Consider the following 20,191-nt stretch of genomic DNA (forward strand, 5'->3'; position numbering starts at 1 on the left):
CCTGGTTGGGGGCATGTGAGAGGCGGCCACACATTGATGTTTCTCTCCCTTTCTTCCTCCTTCCCTTCCTCTCTGTCTAAAAAGAAATAAATAAAATATTTTGAAAAATGTTATTAAGAGACATTGAAATCTTCATTCTTCCAGGAAGGTTATATGCCTTTTCATTGAAACATGAAATTTAAGTTGTAGAACTGTTCCTCTTCATAGTGTATTGCCAATGTTCTGAGTAGGGTAAGACTTACCTTCGTCTTAATGGGTAATATAGACTTAGGCTGGCAGCAAACAGTAATACTTTCTTCCCAGATGTGTAATAACCTACTTAAAAATGATATGTGTTGGGTTGGCTGAAAAGTTGATTTGGTTTTTTTCTATAAAATGGCTCTAGTAGTGCCTAGTTGTCTTTCATTTCATTCAAAACAATTTCATTAGATTGTATCTTGACAGCTATCATACCAGCATGCATTAAATAAACATCAAAATTGGTGAATTTTTGTGTAGCCATTTTAACATTGAAGATGGAAGAAAATACACAACTTTTTGGCATATTATGCTTTATTGTTTCAAGAAAGGTAAAAACAATTGAAATGCAAAAAAATATTTGTGCAGTGTATGGAGAAGGTATTGTTGATCGATTGAACTTGTCAGAACTGGTGCGTGAAGTTTTGTGCTGGAGATTTCTTGACTGTGATACTCCATGGTCAGGCACACCAGTTGAAGTTGATAGCGATCAAATTGAGACATTGAGAACAATCAAAGTTTATACCATGTGAGAGATAGCCAACATACTCAAAATACCCAAGTCAATAAAGTTATTGGTGAAAATGAAAAATATCTTTTATTTTATGGTAAAAAACCATTCAGACTTTTTGTCCAACCAAATAAACATATGTCATGACTTTATGTAGTTATCATGACTTGACTTGACTGCTTTGGAGCCTTTTTGATTTTCTACTAAAACTAGAATGTTTTTGTTGTTTTTAATTTCTTAAAACTTTTATATTTTACTTACAAAGTATATTTTACTTCAAAGTAAGTTGAAATATGAACTAGTGTATATTTAAAATCCCTCTAATGAATTAAATATTAGACTTCCAAATTGACCTTTCAGTACTATTAAAAATTTTTCATTAACTGGTTAACATTAAAGGGAAGTAGGGGAAATATATTAAAAATAGACTCTGTAACAAATGTTTTTAGCTACATATGTTTTATAATAAGAAATCAGAATGTTAAAAATGTTTGAATGTTTGGGGGGTCATTTTTAGAAAGCTTCCATTTCCCAGCAAGTTGTTGCTAAAATTCTCTTATTTCTCATTAGAACTTTTATTCTTTCCAGTTTACAGGTGTAGGGACATGACATTGGCCGATACATTTACCTTATGTGTACATTACTTGGTACCTAGTAATGCAGATTTATTACTCCTTTCATGCGCTTCTGTATAATGTTTTCCAGTGTTTCTTTTAGAGCAGCACTGTATTGATACAATTGTATTGTTTAGAACTTGGGAATAGGAAAGCATAACTGCAAATATTTTTAAAGTAGCTGCTAGGGAAAGAGGAGTTGGCAATATTGTATTAGTAGTAAGGCACAATAGGACGTTGGAGGCCTGTGTTCTAGTCCTGGTTGTGCCCAGTGTTATGTAACCTTGAAAGTCAGTGCGTTCTCATTTGTCTTACACGATCTCCAAGTCACCTTCTATAATTATATCATTTTGCGCCATGGTTCTGCAAACAAGTGAGCGTATTAGTGTAAAAGTATCAAGAACAAAGTTTTGGAATACCTCTGCTTCAGAGGTAAAATTTAAAATCTTATAGCTTCCCCCCCATTTTAATGTAAACTTTAACTGAAGTATAGTATAAATACAGAAAAGCACACAGATATCAAATATTTTCAGAATCCCAGAAGCCCCTTTGTGACTCCTAGTTATACCTCTTCCTCCCCTGTCTTGGGGTAACCACTATTGACATCTAACACCATAGATTAATTTTAGCTGTTTTTGAAATCATTTAATACAGCTTCTTATGTCTGGCTTTTTTCCCTCAACATTGTATTTGTAAGATATACAGAGTTGTCATTCATTTTCATTGCTGTTTGGAATTCCTTTGTATAAATATACAATTGATTAATCCGGTTTCCTGTTGCACCAGTCATAAAGGGGGGAAAAAGGGAAATTGAACTATATTAAAACTAAGAACTTTTGGTGGTTTTTAATCTTCAGGGATTGACTCTTTCCAATTTATACTTTTATATACTGTGTAAATGATTCTTCAAGGTTCAAGTGGGTACTTCAAATTAGTTAAATTAGTCTAATGTCTTCCCATTTTTTCTTTTTCACAGCAGGCATATGAATATTGCCTTGCCACCTTTAATGGAAGAAAGGAGTAGTTTGATCATTGTTTGAATAACACGACAAAATTCTAGAAGTATACAAGAGAATTAAAGATTATATGGACAATAATTTAATACCTTCTAAATTTTCAGTTCCAGGACAGATATAACAATTACAGTTTTAATTAGTATTTTACAACTAATTAGAATATACTTTTGTATTTTCTTAAAACTATAAAATTTAAGGGTGTTAATGACTGAGTTATTATTTAGATACATTAGCGTAAGTTAATGTTCATAACATTCTCTCCCACAATTATATAAGCTGTGTAGGATTTTTATATTCATTCCATCAATATTTATCAAGCAACTATTATGTGTATAGACATAGAACTTTGTTTTATTGCCTATATCAAGTGTTATTTAAGTGGTAGATAACACATATGAATTTGTGGTCCCTAAAATTTTTCCCAGCATGTCAGTGAAAACAATAGTAAAAGATGACATTTTAACATTTTAAATTCAGTTAATTCTCTATTAACTCTCTATTAAGGGAGCAACTTTGGTGGGAGTCACAGACCACTGATAGAATGTCAGGTAATGGATTCCGTATGAACTTAAAGCAAAAATTATATCTAATACCTTTATTCTTCTATAAATATCACCCCAAATGGAAACATTTTTAAACAAATGTTCTGTTACTTGTTGCTTAGCTGAGTTTTTAATATATAGTGAAGTTTGCATATTAGGGTAGGCAGAGATATTTCTAACTACTTAGGCTTTTCCTTTATCTCTTTATTCTGTCACCTGTTTAGCCTAGAATTTACAGGGTTCTTTTTTTATTTTTCAGTACATTGAGAATGGATCAGTTCATAAAAGCGAAGGACTTGGACTAAATATTTACTCTTTAAGGGGCCTTGTTTATTCTGGTTTTTAAAAAATCGCTGAGAACCTGGTAGCTTAAAACAACATTCATGTTGTTGTATCTCACATTATTGTGGGTCATGAATTTGGACAGAGCTTAACTAGGAATTTCTTCTCTATTAAGGTCACTTGATGATATCTGACAGCAATGTTAGTTTCATTTACAAGTCTGCTATGTATCTGGATGGCTGGCAGGCTAGGCTGAACTGAAACTATCAAACGAAGCATGTGTATGTGGCTTCTCTAACATGGTCTAACTGCACTGTTCAGAGTAGTTAGACTTCTTAAGTGTCAGCTCAGTACTCCTGGAGAAAGAAACCAGAGTCTTGCAATCTGCAAGACTTAATACCTAGTCCTGAAAGTTATGCAACTTCTGTTAGTCAGATGCAAACTACAGAGCCAGCCCAGATTCAAAGGAGACGACTACACAAGGGAATGAATACTGGAAGGTATTGTTTGTTTATTTTTTGGAGGGGTCATTTTTGGAAACTAGCTATACTGTAGGATCTAAGAATTTATACCTCTGCATAGTATATATAAAACTTATTTATTAACAGAATGGTATTGGGATCATACAATCCAAACTGATTTTTGTAAAATTCTACTACCTTAATATTTATATTTTCCCATAAAATCTTCCAGAGTACTCTGCAATTTATTTGTATTTTCCCCTAGAGTGTGTCTTCCTCAGATACAGGTTTTTCTGTTTTACTGTGAAAAATATTTAATATATAAAGATCAAAGATTTACAGTGAACAACTGTATATCTACCACTTACATTCTATAATTAACTTTTTGCTAGTCCTGGCTGGTGTGGATCAGTGGATTGAGTGCCAGCCTGCAAACTGAAGGGTTGCTAGTTCAATTCCCTGTCAGAGCATATTACTGGGTTGTGGGCCAGGATCCCAGCTGGGGGACATGTGAGAGGCATCCAATTGATGTATCTCTCACACGCCAGTGTTTCTCTCCTTTTTCTTCCTCCCTTCCCCTCTCTTTAAAAATATATTTAGAATGTGAGCCCTGTGTCAGTTGTGTGTTCCAACTACTTTTCCCTATTCTGGCTTTCCTACTTTTTTTTTTTAAAGCTTTTTTTAGAGAGGGGAAGAGAGAGAGGAGAGGGAAAGAAACATCAATGTGTGGTTGCCTCTGGAGCGCCCTCCACTGAGGACCCGGCCTGCAACTCAGGCATGCGCCTTGACTGAGAATTGAACCAGTGACCCTTTGGTTCACAGGCCAGTGCTCAAACCACTGAGCCACATTAGCCAGGGCACGGCTTTCCTACTGTTAATGGTATTTTTCTATGAATACCGTTATATGAATACCATCTGGATCATTTTACTTCATTCCCTTGTATTAGCTTTGCTATTAGTTCATCCTTATCTCAGTCTTTGTAGCACAACTTTTAATGTTCAATTTTGGTTTAGGTTTCATCCATTTCATATTATTTTGAGGGGCATGTATTTTTATAGCAGTTGTGTTGTTTCTGTTTTACTTTGGGTTGGTTTAAATATGCTTGCTAAAAGCGTTCTTACTTGTAAGAGTGGTCTTGCTGTCGGTCTTTTCCTTTTACAATAGTGATTTCTGTGTCTTAACTATCTTTAACAAGTTTCTTTGTCTTTCACATTTAGATCTACAATCCATCTGAAATTGATTTTTTGTATGTTCTGTGAATTAAGGGTGAAGTTTCTCTTCCTTCCCTCCCTCTCCCCCTCTCCATATGGAGAACCGTTGGACCCATCATGATGTAATGGTGTGACTCGTTTCCCCAGATCTCTAGAGTGCCACCTTCCGTCTCTATATGACTGTGTTTATCTTTGGGTTCTCTTCAGTTCTATGAGTCCGTCTGTCTGTCTTTGTCTTAATTACTAAAATTTCATAAGTCTTGATATCTAATACAGCAGGTGCTCCTCCTTTTTTTTCCTTTTCTTCATGAGGGTTTTAGTTATTCTTGACTGTTTGCTTTTCCATATAAACTTTAAATAAACTTATCAAATTCCACATATGCACACACCAAATGTTGGAATTCTTTTTTTATTGCATTAAATTTCCAGATCAGTTTTGGTTAAAGTGGCATACTTTCATTGAGTCTTGGATCCACATAGTATATTTATATAATTATTTAGGCCTTTCATTTCTCTTGACAAAATTTACTAATTTTATGTGCAGAGGCCTTGAACATTGTTCACTATTTTTACTCCTAAATATTTATTATTTGTTAGTACTATTATGAATATTTTTTTAAATTTCTTTTTCTGTTCATTGCTAAGATAGAGTAATACAGTTGATTTTGTGTATTGACCTATGTTTATCGACCTTGCTAAACTTGGTATTAATTCTAATAACTCTAGTAAGTCACCTACATATTTTTCGTCTGTGAAATGATAGTTATGATTTTTTCTAATCTTTATTTCTCTTGTCTTATTGAGCTGAGTACGACTGCAACACAGAATGGAAGTGGTGAGGTTTTTTGTTTTTGTTGGGTTTTTTTTTTTTTTTTTACTTTTTATCTCAAAAGGAAAGCTTTCGGTATTTCAACATTAAATATGATGTGATTATTTGTATTTTGGTATATGCCTCTTCTCTTTACTATGGCTGCATAACCAATTAAGAATTTAGTAGTATAAATCATCTATTTGTTATGATCATGATTCTGTGGATTAGGAATTTAGGTAAGGCATATGATGAAAGGCTTGTCTGCTGTGTTGTCTGAGGGCTTGGCTGAAGGCTCATTTACTCAAAGGTCTGGTTGTCGATGCTGGCTCTTGGCAGGGAGCCTCATTTCCTCTGCACGTGAGCCCTTCCATATGGTCTCTACTTGTAGGCTAGTGTGAGCTTCTTCACAGCATGGTTCTGGTTTCTGCTAAAGCAAGCATTCCCAAAGAGAGAGAAGATCAGATAGAAGCTTTATCCTTTTACAACCTTGCCTAAGAAGTCATACATATATCACTTTTGCTGTACCCTGATTGGAACAGTCAGAAGCCTCCATCCAGATATAAGAGGAGGGAACATAGACCCTGCTTTTTGGTGAAAGGAGTGTCAATCAGACACATTGTAAGAAGAGCATTTGGGATGGCATACATACATACGTGCATACTTACATGTATGTATTTTTATATGTGTCTAGCTAGACAGAAATGCAGAGAATATGATCTGCTCTGATGCCTTTTTATCAGATTAAAATGCTTCCTTCTTTTTACGATACAATGTTTTTGTTTTGAATATTTAGTTTTACAAAATGCCTTTTTTGGTTGAAATAAACATGATTTTATTTCTGTTAATGTGATAAATTTTATTGATTATAATAAGTTCAACTTGGTTGTAGTTTACTGTTTTTTTTTCTATATTACTGCATTTGGTTTGCTAATACTTTTTTTTGAGGATTTTTGCATCTTTGAAAGCTCCTTGAGAGTAAGGACCAAATTCTACTCCTTGGCTCTTATGAATAATGCTATTATGAACATTCAAGTATGTTTTTGCATGGACATATGTTTTCATTTCTCTTGGATATATACCTAGAATTTGAAATCCTTCCTAGTCCGTGGCTGATATACCACCACATTTTTTTTTGTATCATTATATTTCCCGTTATGGCTGCTCTTATTTTACCTATGTGGACTCACTTGAATGTCCTTATTTCAGAGTCCTTATTGCACACTCCCCAGCCCACTTCTGTTGATCTTTCAAATGTCTCCTAGCCTTTGATAAGTCTGTACCAGGTATTCATTGAAAGAGAAGTATTTTCCCAAGTCTCACTTGAGGAAACACACTTTTGTCATAAGGCTTTCTGTTAATATTAATCTGGATCATTTTACTTCATTCCCTTTTATTAGCTTTGCTATTATTTTATCCTTATCTCAGTCTTTGTAGCACAACTTTTAATGTCCAATTTTGGTTTAGGTTTCATCCATTTCATAGTATTTTGAGGAGGGTGTATATTTATAGCAGTTGTGTTGTTTCTGTTTTACTTTGGGTTGGTTTAAATATGCTTGCCTTAATTACAAAGCTTAAAAGCAACAAATTTAAGAATTTGTTCTTTGATTAGCCTTAGGTGTGGTTTTAGAACTAGTTATCAAAAGAATAAATACATGTTGCATTCATTAACTTTCACCTGGTTTTACATGATATTGTAAGACAATAAAGATATTTATAATTGAACTACTTTATATGTTTACATTAGTGTAAGCATGAGTGGTTTAAAATTGGAATATCTGACCAGTTGTAAATTGTTTATTATTATATGTTACTAGTATTGTTGTATTTTAAAATAATTTGGAAAGTTAGTGAAATTAAAAAAGTGACTCTTCTCATTGTTAATTACATTCATTATCTTTAGTGAAATGGTAGTAATAAATCAGCCATGTTAGTCTTAACACTTAGGTTTTAAAAATTAATGGAAAGTGATCATTCTTTCTGTTTCTTTACAGTTCATGTGGATTTCATTTTATTTTAAACAAAAGCCAAAGGAAAAAGGAAATGTGACTTGCCACTTTGCACACACATTGTTTCTTTCATTTCCTAGTAGAGAAAATACTCACTTTGGGGGCTTTAACTGTGTATTTATAGAAACCGTTTAGTTTGTGTTTTGTTTTCAGAATATTTTAAGCAATTGTGCATTAATCTTTTAACCAAATAAAAGAAGATCAGAAAAGTAGTGCCCCCAGGACAAACAAATTAATGTAGTGAGTCTTCATGTGGTTCATTAATTCATGTGTTTCTGCCTAAGCCTGGAGTTTGGCTACTCTCGGAAGCAGTGCAAGTTTTTTTGTCAGTATCCTACCCCCCTTTGCCTGCATGCTCTGTCTGCTCGCTCTCCTTCAGTTTCTTTGTCTCTCTTTATAAACAAGTTAGAAAACCTTTCTTTAGTTCAGAGAGCAGAGGTCCAGGAGAAGAGCTATCTTAAGATGTTTTTATTTGTGCCAACTAGAAGCGCTTTGTGGTAGGCCATCTGGACTGGAGGATTTCCTCAGAATGTAAAGTATGTCGTGAAATTTAGAAAGCTGGGATTTGCTCTGAAACTATCTGGGAAGGCAGCAGGAAATGTAGACAGAACTGGCTTATATCGCTTGTAACGTAGGTGCTGAGAAGGGAAGACAGCTTGCTTGGTCTCACGTCAGTGTGTAGTTCCTCTGCACTTACAGACTTCTGCATTGGTAACCTCTCTCTCCTTTACTAGAAATTCAGACCCGTCTCATAAACTTTACTGCTTGTGACAAAAGAAGTCTAAGGACTTTGGAATAAATCTCCATGCTTTGCTTGTTTTTATTCCTCTTCCCTTTAGCAGTGTGTGTCAATAATGTCATATTAAAGTGTTTAAGACTGTAACCACTTTATAAGCAAGTATGTTTGTATTATGAGGGCACAATGGGCTTTGCTCAACTTGTTCTTTCCCTCTCTCTCCCAGAAAGATGGTCATTACATTCTTGAGGGGAGAAAATTAAGACAGCAGATTTTATTGGTATATAATTAAAAAGTGCCTCAAATAATAGCAAATGGAAATTTTATAATTAAGCAGGCTGTTTACTTCTATGAAGTATAACCAGAAACTTCATCAAAAGCATCAGTTATCTGAATATCTGTTTTTAATTCCATGTTAAATTAAGACTTTGAAAAAAGACAATTTTAATTGTGCTTGAATTCTGGTGGTATAAGGAAGTAAAGTCCTTCCCTGGGAACACTGGTTGTGCTCAAAGTACTGCAGCAAAATGTTTTTTTTTTTAAACTTAACAAAAATTCTCTTTAAATTTATGCTAGAAGGTAAATTTTTAGTAAGAATATATTACAAGGAAAATACAAACTTAGTTTTTAAAAATAGAAAAACAAATCAGCAACAATTATTTGTGTTACTTCATTGAAAGCAGAAATTAGGTAGTCTTTTTCTTTCATATAATCATGTTGCTGGTGGAGGTAATTAATATTGTCATTTACTAAAGAAATAAAATGTCCAAGCTTTAACAGTTGAAATGCTTTATATAATTTAAACTTCTTTGAGAGAAAAATGTGATTAGAAAACATTAATTCCTGCATAAATATGAAATGCTGCTCTTATGAATATATTTTCTTATGGTTTATTTCCAAAAATAAATTTTAGCTATTTTAGAATACATAGTGCATAACTTCTTGGTATAGTACTTAAATATTTTTGTCTTTTTGTGGTAATATTTGAAGACAAATTCCATTTTAGAACAAAACTAAGAAATCATTAAAGTTGCTAAATGCTTTAAACAAATTTTTTAAATGATATTATTTATTTTTAGAAAGAGGGGAAGGGTGGTAGAAAGAGAGGGAGAGAAACATCAATTACTTGCCTCATAGGCCCCAACCCGGGACCTGTCCTGCAGCTCAGGCATGTGCCCTGACTAGGAATTGAACCAGTGGCCTTTCAGTTAGCAGGCCATTGCTTGATCCACTGAGCCACACCAGCCAGGGCTACATTGCTCAATGCTTTTAACAACTTAATTGATCTTAATTTACTAATGTGATGTATGAGTTATAGTTTTGTTTTTGTTTTGAAGAAATAATATTTGAAGACTAGGTCTTCCTTCAGATGCATTATATTGATTTTTCTGTCTTTTTACAGAAATGTTTTCATTCATTATGCATAAAAATCTACAATATAACCAAACTTATAAATTTGGGTTCATTACCAAATTAATCACAGACTAAGTTAGCTCTGCTTATTTTTTTAATTGAGAAAACAATTTAAATATTTTAAATTGACTTTAAAGAGATGAAGGGAGGGAAACATTGATATATTGATTTATTGTTCCACTTATTTATGCATTCATTGGTTGATTGTTATAAGTGCCCTGCTCTGGGAACAAATCCACAACCTTGACATACTGGGATAATGCTCTAATCAACTTAGCTAGCTGGCCTGGGTAAAAATAATTTAAATTTTGTTTATAAAGAATTTTATTTTCTAGTAAATTTATCTAAAAGAGTACAAGGAAGCAAAATTTCCTCTAAATCCTTTCTTTCCAGAGACATGCCTCCATCCTCCCTTTGCATCTGTATATGTATGTTTGCCCATGAATACACAGTTATACACAGACACGGAATACACTATAAATGTTGTCCTGCAATTTTTTTCTTTCCATAGTATGTTGTCTCTGCTACAAAGTTTACTTATACTGAGTACACTTTTTTTTTAAAGACATACATAGTATACCATAGTACAACCATTTATTTAATTAGTTGCCTAATAACAGCCCTTGAAGCTAGTGCTTTCTTTTCTTTTTTTAATATATTTTATTGATTATGCCATTACAGTTGTTCTATTTCCCCCCTTCATTCCCCTCCACCCTGCACACTCCCTCCCCCACCATTCACCCTCTTTAGTTTATGACCACGTGTCTCAAATTCTTTAGATTCTATATCTCCCCTGCTGTTCTTGCCTTCCCCCCTATCTATTTTCTACCTACCATCTATGCTACTTATTTTCTGTACCTTCTCCCCCCTTCTCCTTCTACCACTCCCCTGTTGCTAACCCTCCATGTGATCTTCATTTCTATGGTTCTGCTCCTGATCTAGCTGTCCTCTTAGTTTGCTTTGGTTTTAGGTGTGGTTGTTGATAACTGTGAGTTTGCTGTCCTTTCACTGTTCCTATTTTTATCTTCTTTTTCTTAGGTAAGTCCCTTTAACATTTCTTATAATAAGGGCTTGGTGATGATGAACTCCTTGAACTTAACCTTATCTGAGAAGCACTTTATCTGCCTTTCCATTCTAAATGAAAGCTTTGCTAGATAGAGCAATCTTGGGTGTAGGTCTTTGGATTTCAAGACTTGGAATACTTCTTTCCAGCCCCTTCTTGCCTGTAAGGTCTCTTTTGAGAAATCAGCTGACAGTCTGATGGGAACTCCTTTGTAGGTGACTGTCCCCTTATCTCTTGCTGCTTCTAGGATTCTCTCCTTCATTTTAATCTTGGCTAATGTAATGATGATTGTGCCTTGGTGTGTTCCTTCTTGGGTCCAACTTCTTTGGGACTCTCTGAGCTTCCTGGATTTCCTGGAAGTCTATTTCCTTTGCCAGATTGGGGAAGTTCTCCTTTATTATTTGTTCAAATAAGTTTTCCACTGGTGGCTGTGCCTTTCCCCCTTCTGGTACCCCTATAATTCTGATGTTGGAACGTTTAAAAATGTCCTGAAGGTTCCTAAGCTTCTCCTCATTTTTTGAATTCTTGTTTTTTGTCCTTTGCTGTTTGGTCATTTTTTTCCCTCTTTCTGGTCCACTCCTTTGATTTGAGTCCCAGTTTCCTTTCCATTACTATTAGTTTCCTGTGCATTTCCCTTCATTTCAGTTAGTTTCTCCTTCATATGTTCCTCTAATCTGTGACTAAAATCAACCAGTTCTGTGAGCATCCTGATCACCAGTGTTTTGAACTGTGCATCTGAAAGATTGGCTATTTCTTCATCGCTTAGATTTATCAGCTCTGGGGCTCTGAGTTGTTCTTGAGCCATGTTTTGATCTGCTCATGCCTGTTAAGTATGAGGAGTGGAGCCTTAGATGTTCACCAGGGCGGGGCCACCCAGGTTGCTGGTTTGTGATGCTGTATGTGGGGGCAGGTCAGAGAGGGACAATTGCGGTCCCCTCTGTGGCTTGCCACCACTGGAGCCTGCACGGTCTGTCTCACTGCTCACTCTTTCACCGGTTTATCTGCACGCGAATGTGTGACCTTGGTCAGCCCTCAGTGGGTCCAACGCCTTGCACCCTCAAGTGGGTCTGCCCACTGCTACTTCACACCTGGGACCTGCTCACTGCCTGCGAGCCTAGGTTGCGCGCCCCAGTGGGTCCGGTGGATCTTTCCTTCCCGACCCCGCGCTGCTGCTGGTTCTGCCCCTCTTACTGGTTTGGCTGAAGGGTTCGTTGTTGTCAGACTTTCGTATAGTTCAATTTTCTGTGGTTCGGCTGTGTTTTTGTTGCTAAAACTTTGTTGTTTTTAAACTTGGTTGTACGAGAATGTGCAATGCTTCCACCTATGCCTCCATCTTGGCGGAAGTCCTTTCTTTTCTTTTTTAATTACAAACAATGCATGGTATTGTTACTTTTTTCTCATGGTTCTTAACCCATATTGGCTTTTTTAATCTTCTGATCTTCTGCCATTACCATTCTATACAATGAGATCTGCTCAGTGTCTAACATAAGTGCTTTAGGAAGGGGAAACTGAGGCAATTCTTAATTTTTTTTTTTAATATTTTTTTGGATGGAATTGTGTATCTTTTTTGAAATGGACTTTCCCCTCCCACAGGTTCATAGGCAACAACTAAACTTAGGGTCATACTGTTGGCCCTCAACCCATCATAAAATCTATCTAGTTTAGTTGTTTTTATGGCAGAAAACCTCAATATATTTTTGGAAGTGCAACTCCATTTTTATCTGTTTTGGAATTTACTTTGCAAAAAATGGTTTTATTTCTCAAAAAAAATAAGGTAAACCTATAATTTATGTAGTCTAGTAATCCCTATCCCCCAATCTGTTTCAAAAGAGGAAAAAAGCACTCAGCTTTCCTCTCCCCCCCCAAAAAAGTATAATAAAACGTATGTTTTCATTTTTATGACGTAGGTGTTCTATGATCCGTGGACGCCTGCATGTACCATCCCCTGTCCTAGACTGTCAGAAGTAACTGTCATAAATTTTGTGTGTTAATCCCTTGCTTTATTGTGTTATTCTATAAACAATGTTATTTACTTTTATATTTTTAGCTTTATATAAAGCTCATCTGACTTATTTTTACACTCATCATTATATTCCTGAGATTCATACATGATGTTACATGTAGCCATAGTTTACTTTTATCACTCTAATACTCTGTTGAATGTTTGTATCAATTTATTTGTGTAGTTTACAGTTGGTGGACATCTGAGTTGTTTCCACTTTATTTCTATTATGAATTATGCTGTTGTCAACATTCTTGAACATGTTTCTTTCTTTCTTTTTTTTTTAAGATTCTATTCATTTATCTTTAGAGGGGAAGGGAAGGAGAGAGGGAGAAAAATATCAGTGTATGGTTGCCTCTTGTGTGTCCTCCACTGGGAACTGGCCTGCATCCCAGGCATGTGCACTGACTGGGAATCGAACTGCAATCCCTTAGTTCACAGGCCCGTGCTCAATCTACTGAGCTATACCAGCTAGGGCAGAACATGTTTCTTGATATATGTGTGCAAGAACACAGATGGGAAAACTGCCTGGCAGGCCACCTGTTGTGTTAATAAAGTTTTATTGGAATATAGCCACACACAGTCATTACATATTTATCTACGGCTGTTTTATGTTATAAAGACATCTGAGTAATTGCTACAGAGACTATATGGTTTTAAAGCCTAAAATATTTACTATTTGATCATTTACAGAAGTTTGACAAACCTGCTGTGTAGGTAAGAGTATATACTCCTAGGAATGGAATGGCCCTGCCACAGGTTAGGGTATTTATACCTAAGAGTGGAATTTCTGGGTCATAGGATGTGTGTATCTTCCAGTTATTATCAATTGTACCAGGTCATGCCAAAGTGTTTTTTTTCCCCTGAAGTACCAGTAATATGTGAGAATGACTTCATGTTACTCTCTGTCCTTGGGAACACTTGATACTGACAGGCTTTAATTTTAATTTCAATTTTAATTTTCTTTACCACTTTGGTGAGCATAAATGGCATTTCATAATGGTTTTAATTTTCCTTTCCAAGATTATTAAGGTACTTGAGCCTCATTTCATATGTTCACTGGCCATTTATATTTATGCTCACTTTTCCATGAGGTGTTAGACAAGGCTTTTGCCAGTTTTCCTATAGAATTGTCAGTCCGTCTTACTGATTTGTAAGAACTCTTTATTCAAGAGATGGATTCTTTACCAGTTATAGGTGCTACCACTTCATTTTCCCAGTTTATGAATTGCTTTTTCTCTGTTTTACGATTTTTAGTGAGCATACATACGATTTTTAGTGAGCATACACTCTGAATTCTTCTGTATTTTATTTATAGGAACCTCCTCTCTACTTGCAGGGTATGAAAATATTCTCTATTATTTCTAAAGGCTTTATAATTTTGCCTTTAGTTCTTTAATTTGATTCTTAATGTGTGTGTTTGGAGATAGGGACTTCAATATATACTTAATTATAATGAATTTGCAAATTTTAATTTACCTTTGAAGTTCAGCCATTATTTCTTCACTTTTTTTCCCCCCAGCAAGAATCTTTTTCTCCTCTTTCTCTGAGACTCTTATGACACAAATATTAGATGTGAGGCTGTGTTCATTTTTCCCCTCTTAATTCACTTGTATAAATTATATATATATATATGATGTATGTGTATATAATATACATACAAAATATACTTCTTTAAATAGAAAATATCCTAGTTTTAGAGGTTATTTTCTCTTCTTACAAACAATTCAAAAAGCTTGGTTATCCTGTATTTCAGAAAGTAGGCAGTTGATCCAGAAAGGATTGTTGCTATGGACCAGAATAGTTACTCCTAACTGCAAAGAAGGAAGCAAGAAGAGTATTATGAAAGATGAAAAATTTGAAAATGATGTACTTTCATTTATTTAATTAGAAATATTACAGCCTCTAGGGCATTGTTTTATCATAGTGCTTACAGCACAAAGTAATTAATATTCTCAGTGAAAACAGTCATCTAGAAGTGTCTACATTGTAATGTCATGCCCTTGTTAGGAAAACAAGAAAGTAAGTATTCCATTTTAGAATGATTTACATAAAGTCATTAATATTCATAATTGTTAGAAGGATATAGGCATATCTCATTCTACCATACTGGATTGCCAATTTTTGCATATTTAAAATACAGTATATCTCTGCAAAGCTAACACATTTTTCTGACAGTTCAGAAGACAAATTAGCTATGGTTCACTTTAATAAAATTATAATGAACAGGTGTCATTTTAGTTTTAAAGCTATATTGAGGACTTCTGGCCAAGATCGAGGCATAGGTAGATAAACTTTGCCTCCTCGCACAATGAAAAGAAAGACAGCAAATTAAAAAGAAAAAAACCAGAACTGCCAGAAAATCAAACTGTATGGAAGTCTGACAACCAAGGAGTTAAAAAAGAAACATTCATTCAGCCTGGTAGGAGGGGCAGAGATGGGAAACCAGGCAGGCTAGCGAGGCGGCTGGTGGAGCAAGTGGTCCCACATTTGTGTGTGGATAAACTGGGAGGAACAACTAGGGAGTGAGACAGATTGCACAACCCAGTGTTCCAGTGTGGGAAAAGAAAGCCTCAAAACCTCTGGTTGTGAAAATCTGTGGGGGTTGCAGCAGCGGGAGAAACTCCCAGCCAAACAGGAGAGTTCACTGAAGAGACCCATGGGGTTCTAGAATGTATACAAACCCACCCACTGGGGAACCAGCACCTGAAGGGCCCAATTTGCTTGTGGGTAGCTGAGGGAAATAACTGAAAGTGGGAGGAGAGCTGAGCAAGTGGCATTTTTCCACTCTGACTCTTCTCCAACATACAGCGCCACAATGCAGCCCTGGTGAATACCTAGGGCTCTGCCCCTTACAGCGTAACAGCTGCACCAACACAAAGAAATTATGACCCAGTGAAAGAACAGATCAAAACTCCAGAAAAACAACTAAGTGATGAGGAGATAGCCAACCTGTATCAGATGCACAGTTCAGAACACTGGAAATTACAGAAATGGTTGAGTATGGTTGCAAGATAGAGAAAGAAGTGAAGGCTATGCAAGGTGAAATAAAGAAAAATATACAGGGAACAGGCAGTGAAGGGGAGGAAACTGGGACCCACATCAAAGATATGGAACAGAAGGAAGAAAAACATTCAACCAGAACAGAATGAAACAACAATTCAAAAAAAATGAGAGGCTTAGGGACTACTTTAAACATTCCAATCTCTTAATTGTAGAGGTGCTAGAAGGAAAAGAGGAAGAGCAAGAAATTGAAACCTAATTTGAAAAAATAATGAAGGAGAACTTCCCCAGCCTGGCAAAGGAAATAGACTTCCAGGCAGTCCAGGGTGCTCAGAGCGTCCCAAAGAAGTTGGACTCAAGGAGGAACACACCAAGGCACATCATCATTACATTAGCCAAGATTAAAATGGAGAGAATCCTAGAAGCAGCAAGAGGAAAGGAGACAGTTATCCACAAAGGAGTTCCCATAAGGCTATCAGCTGATTTCTCAAAAGAAACCTTGCAGGCAAGAAGATGCTGGAAAGAAGTATTCAAAATCATGAAGGCATGGACCTACATCCAAGATTACTCCATCTAGCAAAGCTATCATTTAGAATAGAAAGGCAGATAAAGTGCCTCCAAGATAAGGTCAAGTTAAAGGAGTTCATCATAACTATGCCCTTATTATATGAAATGTTAAAGGGATTTATCTAAGAAAAAGAATGCAATCAAAACTATGAACAGTAAAATGACAGCAAACAACTATCAACAACTAAACCTAAAAAAACAAAAACAAATTAAGCAAACAACTAGAACAGGAACAGAATCACAGAAATGGAGATCACATGGAGGGTTATCGGTGGGGGGAGGTGGGGAATGGAGAATAGGGGACAAGGTACAGGGAATAAGAAACAACATAAATGGTAGATACAAAATGACAGGGGAGGTTAAGAATAGTAAGGGAAATGGAGAAGCCAAAGAACTTAATATGTACAATCCATGGACATGAACTGGGGGCGGGGGTAGGGAGTGGGAGTATGGGGTGGAGTGGAATAAAGGGGAGAAAAAAGGGGATACTATAATAGCATAACAATCAAATATACTTAAAAACTATAATATTGAATGTTAAAGTTACTAGTTACATACAAATTTGCTTGCACCTCTAATAAAAGATACTTATTTATGCCCTGGCTGGTGTAGCTCAGTGGATTGAATGTGGGCCTGCAAACTAAAGGGTTGTGGTTTGATTCCCACTCAGGCCACACGCCTGGCTTGCAGGCCCGGTCCCCAGCAGGGGCGCATGAGAGGCAACTAAACATTGATGTTTCTCTCTCTCTCCTTCCCTTCTCTCTAAAAATAAACTTTTTAAAAAAGATACTTATTTTATGCCAATAAATATAATAGAATGATGGATAAAGGTTTATGGGCCCCCTTCCCCCACAACCCCCATGAATTTAAGAACCCTTGAGAATTCACTTGCATTTTGTACTTTAACCTCCAAGGCTAGAAACTACTGTTTTTAGAGGGAGCAAAGAAATAAGAGACTGCCATAGTATGAAGAAAAGGAACTAATATAGTTGGATTAAGAAAAAGAAGTGTAAACCCCCCACCCCCGGAAATAGATATTCTCTTTACTGAACATATGTATTCCTAAAAACTTGATTGTGAATGAGAGTGCATTACATTAGAGACTGGAAGACAAATAACAATTTTCAAACTGGAAAGGGCAAGAGTGAATTCTTCAGAGTCTTGAGGAACTCTTAATTCCAATTTGTTGCATGAGCATGAATAAGTCAACTAATTTCCCAGTCTTAGTTTATATCTGTAAGTTCCAGGAGGGGTTGTTGGTCTTTAGGATAGTCTCTTTTCTAGCTTTAGTCACCGAGAAGTACAAAGTTAATTGATTTACACTTGAACATATTCCTACAGGGGTGTCCACCCCGAGGCCACAGGCCTCATGCGGCGCACCCAGAGGGGCAGGCCACTATGAATGCAGCCCAACACAAAATTGTAAATTTACTCAAAAACCGGTTTTTTGTTTTGTTCATCAGTTTTTGTTAGTGTTTCTGTATTTAATGTGTGGCCCAAGACAACCCTTCTTCCAGTGTGGCCCAGAGACACCAAAGGTTGGACACTCCTGCCCAATAAAATTGGAAATCTCCGCCTAAAGGAAACTTGCTTTTGAAAAACAAGGCTTAGAAAAATTTATTTTAGCTTAAATGTAAGTTTAAGTAGCATATGGTACATTTTTGTTTGCTGTTCAAATGATATAGAAATATACTAAAAAGCAAAATTTTCTGTTGACCCCGTCCTTTTAATCTTGCTCTTCTAGTCAGAAGTAACCCAATCATCAGTTTGATGTGCATGCTTCTAGAGTTTATTTCTATGTTTATGTTATGTACATAGGAAGTTTTTGCTTATATTTTAGAAGTATGTTTTTGAGGGGGTGTGTATTTTAATAAATTATTCAGTACATATTGTTTTACAATTTGCTTATTCCACTTAAATTGTTTTGTGGATCTTTCAGATTTTTAGCATATATACCAACCATATTGTTTTTTAATTGTTGCATGGTATTTTTTGTGTGAACATTAGCTTATTAACTCTGTTCATGAACTTTAGGTTAAATTTTGAATTTTGCATCAGTAATAAACATTACAGTAAAGAACATGTTATATAGGATAATAACTTATTGAACCCTCAGTATATGACAGTGCTGTGCATTATTTCATCAAATCCCAAGTTTGAGATAAGTACTCATTAGCATGAAGAAATTACACATGAGGAAACCAGTCACAGCACTGTTAAGTAACAGGTTTACTCAAGCAGTGTAACTCCAGAGCTCATGCACAATTTTTGCCACTGCTTTTATTGGATTCCCCAAGAGATTCTGGGTCTTAAAACAGTGAAAAGCCAAGATTTTAGAAGGAAGGTGTTCTAGGATTTTAGAGCTATAAGGAACTGTAGAAATCAACTGCCATACGCCTTTGCGTCTTCATTGTGACCCTGTAATTGCTTGTGTAATTGATTATCCAAACTGGGAAACTTGAGAACGAAAGAAGGAGCATTACGATAATATTTATAGGAGATAGCAGACATATTTTTCCTGAACAAATTGAGGCACGTGGACACTTTAACCTTAGCCTAGGCCACGGTCACCCTTCACATAGGTTACTGCAGTAGCACCCTGCCTGGTCTCCTAACATTTACTCCTATCCTATTTCAGTCCATACTCATGCAGCCGCCATAATGACCTTTTAAAACAAAAACCTGATTAGATCACTTGATAGTTTAAAACCCCTTCTTCAGTGGCTTTGTGGGGGAAAAAAAACCAAAACGTTCATTTTAGTCCTCCTGTGATTATTGTTAGAATGCAGCATGAAATAAAGGGCACTTATATGTGAGTCGAGTTGTGTTTTTGAGTCTCAGATATCGACTAGTTCGGTGACCTTGGGAAAATTATTTAACTCAAATTGTTCCTTTAAATACAAAATATAGATAGTATTAGAAGGGGGATGAGGTGATAACTATGAAAGGTGCAGTATAACTGCAAGACATTGTTAATAGTTAACTTTGTGTTTACTATGCCCTTTGAAAAGTTGTCCTAGTATCTTATCACAGTATCTAGCAGGTAATGGTAGGAATTTTACAAGCTGAAGCACCTTTCATGTAACTAAGTTTCACAAAGTAAAAATCTTAGTCATTTTTTTTTAAAGTTCATAAAAGTTAAGTGACTTGCTAAAAGTAAAAGCTAATTTATCATGTCAATATTGAGGCTCAGGGCTATAACATTGTCATTATAGGCTAATAAGCTTTCCACCAGGCTATGTTGCCTTTCCAAAATGATTAAGAAGGTTATTTGTGTATTAGAAGCACATAAATATTTTATCTGTGATTTTAATTTAGATATATATATGTAATTCATCCTTTGTAAATTCTGAGTAATTTAGAAAAGAGTGTTCATATAATTTACTGATTTATGACCTTGGGCTTACAAGTGATAGCTCGAAAAGGGAATGTATTAGGTTATATAATTAAGTACGAGGAGTATTAGAGCAGCTCTCAGAATTGATGCTCCAGGGCTTTAGAGACTAGAACTGGAGCTTAGGGTAGTCAAGACTTACGTCTTACAGCTTTAGGTTTGGCAAACCAAGAAGGATAGGTCACAAGGTGTGTCCAGCCTGCAGCCTGTGGGCCTCATGCAGCTCAACACAAAATTGTAAACTTACTTTAAACATTATTAGATTTTTTTGTGATTACATGTTACAGTGTATTTAATGCATGGCCCAAGACAGCTTTTCTT

At 35.7% G+C, this 20,191-nt stretch overlaps 1 protein-coding gene across 4 annotated transcripts in view; it reads left to right on the plus strand.

Annotated features, from left to right (window-relative positions):
* Window positions 1-20,191, plus strand: part of EML4 (EMAP like 4) — a 208,170-nt gene that overhangs the window by 95,611 nt on the left and 92,368 nt on the right. The window lies entirely within an intron of this gene.

Source organism: Artibeus jamaicensis, unplaced genomic scaffold (genome assembly GCF_021234435.1).
Source record: "Artibeus jamaicensis isolate MK-2021 breed Jamaican fruit bat unplaced genomic scaffold, CSHL_Jam_final contig_465, whole genome shotgun sequence".
Lineage (NCBI taxonomy): Eukaryota > Metazoa > Chordata > Mammalia > Chiroptera > Phyllostomidae > Artibeus > Artibeus jamaicensis.